We start from the raw sequence: 14,481 nt of genomic DNA on the forward strand, positions 1-14,481 counted from the left end.
CTACAACACAAAATGTACCTAAATATCAATCCCCTGTAACAATGCCAGGTGGAGATGGAGGTCTTTATTCTCAGCATTCCTCTCAGCCGAGAATAAATTCAAGTTACTAGGTTAGAGGCGATTTGATGATTTTTTTTTCACCCAAGCTTTAATCCAGAACTCAATGCCTGAAAAGATAGTAGCAGCAGAAACCCTTTTAACAGAGAATACACATATGAGTACTTGAAAGATTTGACTTAAAAGATCCTTGAAAAATAGGAACAATGTGTAACCTTCTCTATCCAGTATTGTTACACAGGGTTGATGTAGAGTATAGGTACATTTTGTACATTATAGGTGCATCAAAGGTCTTTTTAAATTTCATTGTATGATTCCAACACAGTTTGCGACTATGAAGGTCACTGGGACACCTACTGGTGATTGCAATGTTACTGAGCTGCACAAGAGAATTTTCAAAGTGATTCGCCTTATTTTTGTTCCTTTTTCTATGGAAGCAGCTGACTCCTATTCATTGATGTGAAAGTTCAGTGTGGTTTCGAAATTGTGAAATATGAGAATCAGCATCCTCTGTTTTAGTATGAAGAAAATCTTCGCTTCTTTGCATTGTGGTCTCTTGTGACCCTTCATAAAATAGCACAAGCCCTTTCTCTCATCCTTAATGTGCTAATGCTTTCTCCAATTTCCTAGTTTATTGGCCTATCAATGCAACATATTAGTATGGAAGTGTGACTTACTAAATGCCTCAAAGGCCTGCTGGAGCACAGTGATCTGGGTGCCCACCTGTGCTAATAAATCAACTCACTGAGCTTTAGGAGATTTGCAGTTCTGTTCCAAAGCATCTAATTGCATTCTTAAATGAACTGTAATAGAGTAAAACACAATATTCAATTCACTCAATGTGCCAGAACGGTACTGGAAAATGGACTACAGTTGCTGCCAGGGTGTGAGTCACAGAGAGAATGTTGGAACCATGTAAGGCCCGGATCTCAAGGCAGCAGTCCCTGTTATTATGATCTGCTCTTCAGATTAATTCTTGCCTCCTTGAAACCCATAAAAATAGATCAAAATTTGAAGTTGTTAGTAGTCTTCTCCTCTTTTTGTTTTGTAATTTATTTTTTACTGAAGTTCGTCAGACCTACTCACAGCTCAGAGCACGCACTTTTCAGGATTTGATTTTTGAGGTGAAATGTTCTATTTATACCACTGGACCTGGAATGTTGCCCGAAGCAGTCAAATAGCCATAGTCATAGTCATAGTCATACTTTATTGATCCTGGGGGAAAGTGGTTTTCGTTATTAACCATAAATAATAAATTGTAATAGTTATTTACCATAAATAATAAATAGTAATAAACCCATAAATAATTAAATAGTAATGTATAAATTATGCCAGGAAATAAGTCCAGGACCAGCCTATTGGCTCAGGGTGTCTGACCCTCCAAGGGAGGAGTTGTAAAGTTTGATGGCCACAGGCAGGAATGACTTCCTATGACGCTCAGTGCTGCATCTCGGTGGGATGAGTCTCTGGCTGAATGTACTCCTGTGCCCAACCAGTACATTATGTAGTGGATGGGAGGCATTGTCCAAGATGGCATGCAACTTGGACAGCATCCTCTTTTCAGCCACTACCATCAGAGAGTCCAAGGACGTTAGATAGAAAGCAGTTGGCACCTGTGTGGCTTTTTTGACTATTTTTGAATATTTGACTAAAAATGAGGTAACCCCATCAGGACTGTGAGTCACACAGATCTTGCAGCTGAATATGACAATGCTCAATTGTCTGCTGTTAGGAATACGGATGGAAGGAAGGAACACTTTTTAGGAGTGCACTATGTGAGGCAAACATTAGTAGCATTGCCAACTAATGCAATAGACTGCACCTCCTATACCTAAGTAAGAAGCCACTGAGTGTATCGTTTTCTGCTGCTGTAGCCCATCTACTTCAAGGTTTGACTTGCTGTGTGTTCAGAGATGCCCTTTTGTACGCCAGTGTTGTAAAGCATGGTTATCTGAGTTACTATTGCCTTCCTGTCACTTGGAACCATTCTGGCCATTCTCCTTTGACCTCCCTCATTAACAAGGCAATTTCACACACAGAACTGCCACTTACTGGATGTTTTTTGTTTGTCACAAACTTTTTTTTAATGCATGCATACATATCCCAGGAGATCAGCAGTGCTGAGATACTCAAACCACCCCATCTGGAACCAGCAATCATTCCACTGTCAAAGTCACTTAGATCACATTTCTTCCCCATTCTGATATTTGTTCTGAACAACAAATGAACCTCATGACCATGACTGCATGCTTTTATGCATTGAGTTTCTGCCACATGATTGGCTGTTCAGATATTTGCATCAATGAGCAGGTGCACGGGTGTACCTAATAAAGAGGCCACTGAGTGTATCTCAAAGTATGGATAAGCTTCACAGACTTCCTCCTCAAAACAACTTTCCTGCAAGAAATTCAGGATTTAGACAAACCTGTGACATGTGAACTACCGGTTGAAGAGCAAGAAGATCATGGCGTGAAAATACCTAGGAAAAAATTGCCCTTAATGCAGAAATACTTCCAAAGTCAAGTAAGAACAATGGAAAGAGAAACAGAATGTGGAATTAATAGAAAATGTTTATAAAGCTGAATTGCATGATCAGAAATTGAATTGTAATATTTCGATAATGTGATACACAATAGAACATAGAAATCTACAGCACATTGCAGGCTATTCGGCCTACAATAATGTGCTGACCAGGTACCTACTCTAGAAACTATCTAAATTTCCCTACCGCATAGCCCTCTATTTTTCTAAGCTCCATGTACGTCTCTTAAAAGATCCTATTGTATCCACCTCTACCACCATCGCTGGCAGTGCATTCCATGCACCCACCACTCTCTGTGTGAAAAACTTACTTCTGACAACCCCTTGTACCTACTTCCAAGCACCTTAAAACTATGCCCCCTCATGTTAGCCATTTCAGCCCTGGGAAAAAGCCTCTGGCTATCCACACGATCAATGTCTCCCTTCATCTTATACACCTCTATCGGGTCACCTCTCATTCTCTGTCGCTCCAAGGAGAAAAGGCTAAGTTCACTCAACCTATTCTCATAAGGCATGCTCCCCAATCCAGGCAAAATCCTTGTAAATCTCCTCTGTACTCTCTCTACATTATCCACATCCTTCCTGTAGTGAGGTGACCAGAACTGAACACAGTAGTCCAAGTGGGGTCTAACTAAACTCTTATATGTAACATTACCTCACGGCTCTTGAACTCAATCCCATGATTGATGAAGGCCAACACACCATACACCTTCTTAATAACACTGTCAACTTGTGCGGCAGCTTTGAGTGTCCTGTGGACATGGACTCTGAGATCTCGCTGATCCTCCACACTGCCAAGCATTTTACCATTAATATTATATTCTGCCTTCAACTTTGACCTACTGAAATGAACCATTTCACATTTATCTGGGTTGAACTCCATCTGCCACTTCTCAGCCCAGTTCTGCATCCTATTGATGTTGTACTCTGACTTCTGACAACTCTCCAGACTATCTAGAACACCCCCAACCTTTGTGTCATCAGCAAACTTGCTAATCCACCCTTCTACTTCCTCATCGCAAAGAGCAGGGGTCTCAGAACAGATTCCTGTGGAACATCACTGGTAGCTGTCCCCTAAGCAGAATACGAACCATCTACAACCACCCTTTGCCTTTTGTGGGCAAGCCAATTCTGAATCCAGAAAGCAAGGTCTCCTTGAATCCCATGCCTCATTGCTTTCTGAATGAGCCTCGCGTGGGGAACCTTATCAAATGCCTTACTGAAATCCACATATGTAACATACACTGCTCTACCTTCATCAATATCACAGGAAGAGAAATTTTCGGAGGCACAACAAGCCATGTGGAGGAAAAAGATCAAGCAGGTGAAGATGCACCTCCAGCACTCTACAGGGATAATGAACTAAATGGAACCATAGCACAACTGCAATGGCCTATAGTTATTTTCCTTGGATCCTTCCTTTAATTGCATTATGGTCTTCAGCATCAAAGCATTCCTGTACTTTCTCCTTGACTCCTAAGCCCTGACTTGTCTATCTTCATCACTGTGCTCAAGGATGACCATGGACTCTTACCTTCTTCACAGCTCCACTAGACACATTTTATTCTTGCCTGTGTAATTGTCTGTGGCCCCTCTCTCTACTGGTTGAGGAAATCTTCCTGTAACATTGAAGAGTTAAATTTCAGAAGGCACATCTTTCTCTTTTCCCCCTTTATTCCAGGCATGAGTATCCTCTAAATGGCTGACGCTCTGCAGGAAAAGGTCTCTCAGGATGTGGGATCTCAATATCCTGTATGTAGTCTTTACATACTCCTTTAAATAAATTACTAAAAATTGATTTAATGTCACTTATGACCTCCAGGCCTGTATTTGATTGTGCCTTGGGAGGGCTTAGTAAAATTCATATAGACAGCATCCATGGCCTATCCTCATCAATCATCTTCATTACCTCCTTAATAAACTCAATCAAGTTTGTAAGACATGGTCCATAATACATGATGAGGCCATGCCAGGATACTTGGAAGAATATTGCAATCCCATATGCATCCATATAATCTCACATGTCTTACTAACTCTGTAACTGCTTGATATTGTTTATTTGCTCAGTGTATAATGGAATGCTAACTAATATGTGAATAAAAAGTCAGAATTTCAAAAATGGGTCTCGGAGATGGCTAAATAATCACAATGTGCCTGCTCAGAATATGTATGGAGACTGAGATACCCATGAGGGCATGTTGTAACAATATTTGAAAGAAGAGTGGAATAAATGTTAAATAAAGGGCTTGTAGGACTCGGGAGACAAAATTAATAAAAGCTTCTAAAAGGAGATAATTCCTTTAGGTTGTGAGTTGCACTGATACTGAAACAGCACCCAGCAATGCCAGCTGTCCGCAGCCTGGTCAGAATACCTGAAGCAAGGGAAACCTGCTGAGAGAAACACTGAGCAGCCCTGTCAAATAAGTTAACTGGCAAGGTGCCGATAGGTTCAAAGTAACATTTCAGCAAGAGTTATTTACAGGACTAATTGGTGAGCCCTCCATGGACATTGCCTGAAGAGATTGGTTGTAAAACAAGATGAAACCATAGGTATGACTGTGGGTGTCAAGCAGTGGAATAGGATGAAGGACCCCTGGAATAGTAGAGGTTTGGAGCAAAACAGTTTAATTTTATTATCGAAGTACATATATGTCAGCACATGCAACCCTGAAATTCATTTTCTTGTGGGCAGCCACAGTAAATACAAGAAGCACAATAGAATCAAAGAAAGACATCCTCAGCCAATGTGCAAAAGACAAGGAACTGTGCAAATACGTAAAAGGAAAAAAAGTAATAATAATAAGGAAATTAAAAAACTATGGATTGTCCCAATAGTAATATCTTCAAATGGTATCATCCCAAAGACACCACACAATAGTTCTACACAATTAGGCCTACAAAGCAATACCTATGTAAATCTCCAGAAAGCCACTATACTAAACACCACTAGAATTGTCCAAAAGTTCCTAGCAATTGAGAAATGAGCGTGCTTGGCTATCCCCATACCTCAGGCTTTAATGGCTTGAGTTGAGAGAAAAAAATAATAAAGGACCTTACATAACAAAACAAGACATCAACATTTTCAAAAATTGTTAACACTCTCACCAATATTATATTACCATAATATTTAGGAAAACTTGAAACATTTGAAGAACTACACATAATAACATTCTGCACAGCATTAACAGCTGTGCAGTGCATTAGGTCCAAAATAGAAACTCATTAATAGAAACACAAAACTGAGGAATGAAATGAGAATATCGAAATGGCAGATGATACTAAAAAACAAAATTGAAACCTTAAGAGCAGAAATAGCCTGCTGAATGGAGTATAAAATGGATAACCCAAGCAAGCAAGTTAAGAGGAAAGCTCAGGTAATACCAAGGAAATATAAGGTCCATTCAAGATATGCTGAACCTAATAAAGACATTGTAGAATTTATACATACACTAAAGCAAATGCTTAGTGCATACAAAGCCAAACTAAATAGATGCGTGAAATGTGTGAGATGAAGAAAACAAAATTATTATTTCAGGAACAATGAAAAAGGTTTACACAGGACATTGAATCTAAATTCAACACATCAAAATGTCACCAACACTAGCACAGAATTACCAACACACACTGAGATAATGAAATTTTGGTTTAATATCTGATCAAACAGGGTGATACACAATCAAGAAGTAAGCTGGATTGGGGGGAAAAGAGCACACTCACATAACTGAAGACATGCAAACAGCTGAAGTTACAATGGATATGCTAAAAGTGATTGTGAAAATACCCACAACTGGAAAATTACTGGTACTGTATTCAGTCATAATTATTGGTATAAAAATTTTATTTGCCTTCATCCATACTTACTAATACATGTTAACAATTTTCTTAGAAATCCTGAAAAAGTGCCTGAGTGTATGACAGAAAGTAAACTTATCTATTACCTAAAGGACAAATCACAAATGACCCATCAAAATATCATCCTGTTACTTGCCTACAAACTATATATAAAATGGTAACTTTCTGCATCTTGCAACTAATCACCTTTCACTTAACCACAATATACTTACGGAAGAGCAGAAAGGACACTGTAAGGGTATGAAAGGATGTAATGGACAGCTGATAATATACTCTCTAATTCTAAATCATGTCTGGAGGAAACGCAGAAATATTTCATGTTTTTATATTGACTAGCAAAAAGCATTTGATTCTGTCCCACACACATGGCTAATAGAAGTTCTTTATATTTAACTACACCCAATACTTGTGAAATTCATTCAACAACTGATGAAGCATCGGCGTACTGTAATCGCCCTATCTATTAACAACCAAAAAAAGAAAAACCACCATTATCAAAATAAACTGAGGCATTTTTCAGGGTGGCTCCATAAACTCTATAATTTACTGAACTACCAGCTTGAGCTGAGCAAAAAAAAAAAAGGAATAAGTATAAAGAACATGATATGAAGAGTCTTTGAAAGTGAGTCCATTATCTGTGGGAACATTTCAGTGATGAGGTGAGTGAGGTTGATCCAAGTTATCCCCTCTGGTTCAAGAACCTGATGGTTAAGGGTAATAACCATTCATAGTGGTGTGAATCTTGAAGGTCCTGTATCTTCTTCCTGATAGCAGCAGTGAGAAATGAGCTTGGACTGGATGGTGGTGGTCCTTGCTGCTTCCTGTGATGGTGCTCTGTACAGATGTGCGCAATGGTGAAGACAGCTTTATCCGTGATGGTCCATGCTTTACCATGATGAAGAGCGGAATGGTGAAGAGAGCTTTACCCGTGATGAAGAGCGGAATAAAAACCAGAACTGCAAGGATCAACAGTCCCTTCAGAGCCAAGCGAGAGAGAAGAGAATGAATGGTCACCAGTTCTGCATTTGCTGACCAATCACAGGTAACAATGAGATCAAAAACAACCCGAGTGATACTGTTGGTAGTAAATCATACAGTTCAGTAAGGAATTAAAACACATCCTCCTCTGTCCATGCCTTTTGACATTTACTTGTAATTCTAGTGTCATGAATTTAAGATGACGAGTAAAAGGGAAAGCCTACAAGTTCTACAAAAAAAAATTATTCTTGACACCTTGTTCTGCAAAGTATTAGTGGTGCTGCTGACTATTAATAATGGAACGCATAGCTATTGGTGATAAAAAGATAGAACCACCCAGTGACAGAATTAAATATCATCCACCCACATTGCAAGCAATACCTTTTCATATTGAAATGAAGTCAGAAGCAAATGAAAAATAATCATGTGCATAATAATAACCCCAATTATTCTTACCGTGACAGTTCTAATTCACGTCTTTAATCTCCCACAGTGGCTTTGATCACCATGCAAGAAGTGAGGAAGGTTGATGACCAGACCACGCAGGAGGTCACTAGCATAGGTTTCATATAGCAGCTCAGGCATGTTGATGGGATGTTTTAAACAGCTAATTGGATCTACACAGGTGACCCATCCATCACAAAGAAAATAGCTAACTATTGGAAGACCTAGTTTTTCCTGCAGTTTGTTTTTCACTCCTGATTCCAGCACCTACAATCTTTTGTGTCTCCATTCAACTTGTCCATCACAATTCAACAAACATAGTGTCAACAAATTCAGAATACGCAAACACGAGAGATAGGAGCTGAAATAGGCCACTCAGTCCCTCAAGCCTGTGATCATGGCTGATATGCACTCAGCCTCAATATCTCTTATGTGGCAGTTCCCTATAATTAATGTTTTTTAAAATTTTTGTCTTCCTCTGTTTTATTTACTTGCAGTGATGTGGCCTCCACAATCCTCTGGGGGAGAGAACTCTAGTGATCCTACACTGTCTGTGAGAAGCAATTCCTCAGAAGCTCGGTTTTAAATGACCATCCCCTTATTTGAGATGAGCTTGGACTCTGCTCAACTTTAGTCCTGTGCACTGGAGAAGCAGCAAGGAATGTGTGGTGCAATGCACCAGGAGGTACTGCGGTCTCCTGCAGAGAAATAGAAGGAGTCTCAAAAGTATGGGAAGCACAGTGTCATGGTTCATTTTGATGGTATCTTTGTCCCTCAGATGGGTGGTCTCTTATGGGGAAAAACAAATGTAGTTATTCCTGGGGGATTGCAGTCTTTGCCATGGGTTATTGATAATGAATGCAAGCATGTTTAAGATTCATTTTAGTTGTGCCTTCAACTCGCTACCCTGAAACCCCCTGACTAAAGTTCAGCAATTTGTACACCAAATCTTGTGGTACACCATGAGAATGGTGAAGGAGATGTTAAAGTGGGATATCTGATCAACGGTCTTCCACTTCTTACCCACTGCTCCTCATATCACGGTCTGTATCCTCAGGTATTGCTTCCTATCTTAGTGACCAAGTTTGCCTTTTCACAAATGGTCATTCCACTGGAACTCTAGGACTTCAATACTGAAGAGCATCTGGGTCTGAACAACCTGTGGTTATTTTCATCAAAACCAAAAGGATTGTGTCTAAAACTGGAAGGAGGATAAAGTATTTTAGTTTCACAAATGTTTCTTCTTAGGTGCATTCATTGAAATTAGATTTTTCAGTTTGTTTTGTAACTTTGACTCACATAATACACAATGCATTACCATTTTCTTCTATTACCGGTGGCAATTTATGCCTGGTGAGTGGCAGCAAATAATGAGTAAACCCTGCAATGTTGTAGGAGATCACAGTAAAGCATTCATGGCTGTTTACAAGACCAGTTTGTTTCGGGATCATTGGGAAGGAAGAAACTGACTTTGCCATCTCGAGACCAAATGGTTGTGGTGGAGCCAAAGGGAACATAAAAGCACTCCAGCAAACAACATGTGCCCCATCTAGACAGACCGATCGGAATCAGAATCAGGTTTAATGTCACTAGCTTTGTCGGAAAATTTGTTAACTTTACAGCAGCAGCACAATGAAATACATGATAAATAAATATGGAGGAAAAAAACCTGAATTACAGTGAGTATGTATACAAATATTAAATAGTTAAGGTAAGTAGTGCAAAAAAAAACAAATAAAATAGTAGAAGTTGTGTTCATGGTAAATGGAAGAGGGGAAGAAGATGCTCTTGAATTGCTGAGTGTGTGCCGTCAGGCTTCTGTATCTCCTGATGGTAACAATAAAAACAAGGCATATCCTGTATGGTGGGGGTCCTTAATGATGGACACCACCTTCCTAAGGCACTGCTCTTTGAAGATGTCTTGGATACTTTGGAGGCTAGTAGCCATGATGGAGCTGGCTAATTTTACAAGTTTCTGCAACTTACTTCAATCTTGTGCAGTAGCCACTCCCCACTTCCCCCTACCCCCACCCCATACCAGTGATGCAGGCAGTCAGAATGCTCTCCACAATACATTTATGGAAGTTTTTGAGTGTTTCAGTTGACAAACCAAATCTCCTCAAATTCCTAATGAAATATAGCTGCTGTCTTGCCTTCTTTACAGCTGCATCAATATGTTGCATCTAGGTTAGGTCCTCAGAGATATTGACACCCAGGAACTTAATATTCCTCACTCTCTCCACTTCTGATCCCTTTATGAGGACTGGGTTATGTTCCCTCCTCCTACCCTTACTGAAGTTCACAATCACCTCTTTGGTTTTGCTCACATTGAGTGCAAGGTTGTCGCTGAAACAGCACCCAACTAACTGGTATATCTTGTTCTTGTATGCTCTTTCATCACCATCTGAAATTCTGCCAACGGTGATTGTATCATCAGCAAATTCATAGTTGGCATTTGAGCTATGCCTAGCCACACAGCCATGGGTGAAGAGAGAGTAGAGCAGTGGGCTAAAGCACACGCTCCTGAGGTGCAGCAGTGCTGACTGCCAGTGAGGAGGAGATGTTATTTCCAATCCTCACAGATGGCGGTCTTCCGGTTAGGAAGTTGAAGATCCAATTGCAGAGGGAGTTACAGAAGCCTAGTTTATGTAGCTTTTCGATCAGGACTGCAGGAATGATGATGTTAAGTGCTGAGCTATAGTCAATAAGCCGCGTCCTGACATAGATATTTGCATTGTCTAAGTGATCAAAGGCCACATGGAGAACCATTGAGATCACATCTGCCGTAGACCCACTGCGGCGATAGGCAAATTGCAGTGGTTTCAGGTGCTCCCTGAGACAGGTATTGATCCTAGTCATGACCAATCTCTCAAAGCATTTCTTTGCCGTAGATGTGAGCGCTACTGGACGACAGTCGTTAAGGCAGCTCACTCTACTCTCCTTGGGTCCAGGTGTAATTGCTGCCCTTTTGAAGGAGGTGGGGACTTCTGACTGTAGCAATGAGAGATTGAAGATGTCTTTGAATACCTCAGCCAGTTGGTTGGCACATTCTATTCCTCCCTGTCCTCATCTATACCTTGTGCCTCCCTTCAATATCTTTGCTGCTATTCATTAATGTGCAGGGTATTGCACGCCATTACCATCCTGAAAATCTGGTCAAGTGAGGACAGAAGGATGGTGTAGTAAGAGACCGTAAGCTCAAAGAAGGGAATAGTGAATTCTTGGCTTTGTAACACACCAGAGAGAGCTAGGGAGATAAACATGGGGAAGTGAGATAAAGAATGACTGTACAGCTTTATTAACAGGCAGTAAAAGTCTGTAACAGGCTCAACTAACAAACTGTAGGCTAAAGTAAACTATAGTAATCTCATACCTGGCTACTAGCCCAGCAACAGCTTAATAAAACTCCAGGACAGAAGCTAGCCTTTGTACATGTAAGGTAAAAGTGGAACTGCACACAGTTTATATAGCACATAATTACTGAAGTGTGACACTGCAAATGGCTTACTCTATGTATACAAGTCATAGTCACAGTCATAGTCATACTTTATTGATCCCGGGGGAAATTGGTTTTCGTTACAGTTGCACGATAAATAATTAAATAGTAATAAAATCAGAAATAGTTAAATAGTAATATGTAAATTATGCCAGGAAATAAGTCCAGGACCAGCCTATTGGCTCAGTGTGTCTGACCCTCCAAGGGAGGAGTTGTAAAGTTTGATGGCCACAGGCAGGAATGACTTCCTATGACGCTCTGTGTTGCATCTCGGTGGAATGAGTCTCTGGCTGAATGTACTCCTGTGCCCACCCAGTACATTATGTAGTGGATGAGAGACATTGTCCAAGGTGGCATGCAACTTGGACAGCATCCTCTTTTCAGACACCACCGTCAGAGAGTCCAGTTCCATCCCCACAACATCACTGGCCTTACGAATGAATTTGTTGGTTTTGTTGGTTCTGTTGGTGTCTGCTACCCTCAGCCTGCTGCCCCAGCACACAACAGCAAACATGATCGCACTGGCCACCACAGACTCGTAGAACATCCTCAGCATCGTCCGGCAGATGTTAAAGGACCTCAGTCTCCTCAGGAAATAGAGATGGCTCTGACCCTTCTTGTAGACAGCCTCAGTGTTCTTTGACCAGTCCAGTTTATTGTCAATTGGTATCCCCAGTTATTTGTAATCCTCCACCATGTCCACACCGACCCCCTGGATGGAAACAGGGGTCACCGGTACCTTAGCTCTCCTCAGGTCTACCACCAGCTCCTTAGTCTTTTTCACATTAAGCTGCAGATAATTCTGCTCACACCATGTGACAGAGTTTCCTACCGTAGCCCTGTACTCAGCCTCATCTCCCTTGCTGATGCATCCGAGTATGGCAGAGTCATCAGAAGTCTTCTGAAGATGACAAGACTCTGTGCAGTAGTTGAAGTCCGAGGTGTAAATGGTGAAGAGAAAGGGAGACAAGACAGTCCCCTGTGGAGCCCCAGTGCTGCTGATCACTCTGTCGGACACACAGTGTTGCAGAGTAGAGGTAGTGGGGCAAAAGATAGATAAGAAAAGGTGTAAGAATAATTAAAACTTTAGATCGGGGAGCAATTGCTTTAGGATGAGTGAGTGCTCTGTGGATGTCGGTTTGTAAGTTTGTTCCAAACGTAAACCCCGGACTCTGTGAATCCTTTCTTTTTACAACAGGGAATAGAAGGATATGATTCGTGCGTAGGCAGAATGGAGTAGTTTAATTTGGAATCATGTTCAGCACAGACATTGTAATTATAGATCTATTTCTTTTAGAGAAATGACACCCTCCCCCCCAGCACTCTCTGTTGTCTGTGCGTGTGCATTGTCTTCCCACTCTCTCGCTTGCAATGCGAATACACCAGTTAAAGTCATCTCCCGTGTGTGTGCTTTTATTTAATATATATGTAGCTGTCCACCAACACAGCAGACATTGTGGCCTTTTCCTGTGCTGTACTCTTCTATGTTCTGTATTATATATTCTGTCAACAGATCCATCACAGAACCTGAAGTGTATCTTAAGCATGCTGATGCTGATTGGTACAGTTTGTTCTAACATGACCTACTCTCATACTGTTTGTTCTGCTCCCGCACCTCACTGGTTTGATCCTTTATGGTTTCTATCAACTAGGTTTTTGATAGGTATTCCATACACGCTAGTTTTCTCCTGTTAAGTTTACTTTAAAGAGCAGAGAGATCAGGGAACTTTTGAAAGACTCAGGCTTTGCAGGAGTTGTTCAGCGCACCTGCAAGTGACAATAAACCTGATTGGTCACAAGTGCCAGATTTGAAACCATGGCAACGGTTGAACATTTCTGAGTGCAGTATAGATATGGTCAGTACATCCAGTTGACGATGTCCTTTGCCGATGAGAAGTCAGGCAAAGCAGCCAAGTCAAGCTGTTTCTGACTGGTCTCATCACAGGCAACAACAAAGCCGTTGCTTGATTTGGTGGCAATCCTATCAGAATCAGGTTTATTAACACTGACATAAGTTGTGAAATTTGTTGTTTTGAGGCAGCAGCACAATGCAAGACATAAAAGATATTAAAATTACAATAAAATAAATAAATAGTGAAAAAGAGTAATAGCAACTTATTAATCTGGCTCTTTGCCAGTTTGTACTCCATGCCCTTCCTCCACCTTCTTATTCTGGCTTCTTCCCACTTCCTTTCCAGTCCTGATGAAGGGCCTCAGCCCGAAATGACTGTTTATTCCTCTCATGGGTGCTGCCTGACCTGCTGAGTTCCTCCAGCATTTTGTATGTGTTACTCTGGGTCTCCAGCATCTGCAGAAACTCTTGTATTTATAGCAAGGTGGTGTAGGGGGCTCTGGCTAGTGGTTGTGGTGGACGGGCATCACTGGTCCTCGTCCATCTCCTAAATTTTGCATGTCTGCCTCCATGTGGCATGCCCCCGTACACCGCTTTGGCTGGCGGGATAAACGGCCTGAGGCAGTGGTGTTAACATGGCACTACTGGGCAAAAGACCTCGTTGATGAAGTCACCGGCCAGGGCAGATGAGTTCCCCGAAGAACATAAGAACATAGGAAATAGGAAAATGTGTAAGCCATCTGGCCTGTCGAGCCTGCTCCGCCATTCAATAAGACCATGGCTGATCTGGCCATGAACCTGCCTTTTCTCCATAACCCTTAATTCCCCTACTATGCAAAAATTTATCCAATCTTCTCTTAAATATACTAACTAAGGTAACCTCCACGGCTTGTAGAAGAACTACAACGGCTGGGTGTTCGAGACCAGGGTGAACCACCGAGTTGGAGGACGTTGGCTGTGGTCTGGCTTAGAGGGAGATGAGTGACACTAGGCTTCACTAGCCCAAGACACGTGATGTGATGGACACAGCAAACAACCCCGTACTGGATTAGTTGCCACCCAGGTCGCCAAGGACCACGCCATCCACTGCACACCAGGGCGGAGGAGTTAATTATGCTACTGGTGTAACCTCACCACAGAAGATCCATCATGGGAGAGGCATCTGGAAGTTGAGAACACTTGCCCAAGTGGTGAAACCACAGGAGCTTGCATATGAGCTGGAGATGTATACATGTATAGGCCTACGCACCAACAACTGACC

At 41.4% G+C, this 14,481-nt stretch overlaps 1 long non-coding RNA gene across 3 annotated transcripts; it reads left to right on the forward strand.

Moving 5' to 3' along the window:
* Positions 1 to 1,414: 1,414 nt before the first annotated feature.
* On the forward strand, positions 1,415 to 9,627 carry LOC140190552 (uncharacterized). 3 transcript variants are annotated; one of them, XR_011883631.1, is made up of 4 exons: positions 1,415 to 4,350; positions 6,263 to 6,399; positions 7,225 to 7,492; positions 8,370 to 9,627. It is a non-coding gene; the product is annotated as an uncharacterized lncRNA (long non-coding RNA). The 3 variants fall into 3 exon arrangements; XR_011883630.1 differs by having other exon boundaries at positions 1,415 to 6,399; positions 7,222 to 7,492; XR_011883629.1 differs by having other exon boundaries at positions 1,415 to 6,399.
* The last annotated feature ends 4,854 nt before the right edge of the window (positions 9,628 to 14,481 follow it).

This window comes from Mobula birostris, chromosome 30 (assembly GCF_030028105.1).
Source record: "Mobula birostris isolate sMobBir1 chromosome 30, sMobBir1.hap1, whole genome shotgun sequence".
NCBI lineage: Eukaryota > Metazoa > Chordata > Chondrichthyes > Myliobatiformes > Myliobatidae > Mobula > Mobula birostris.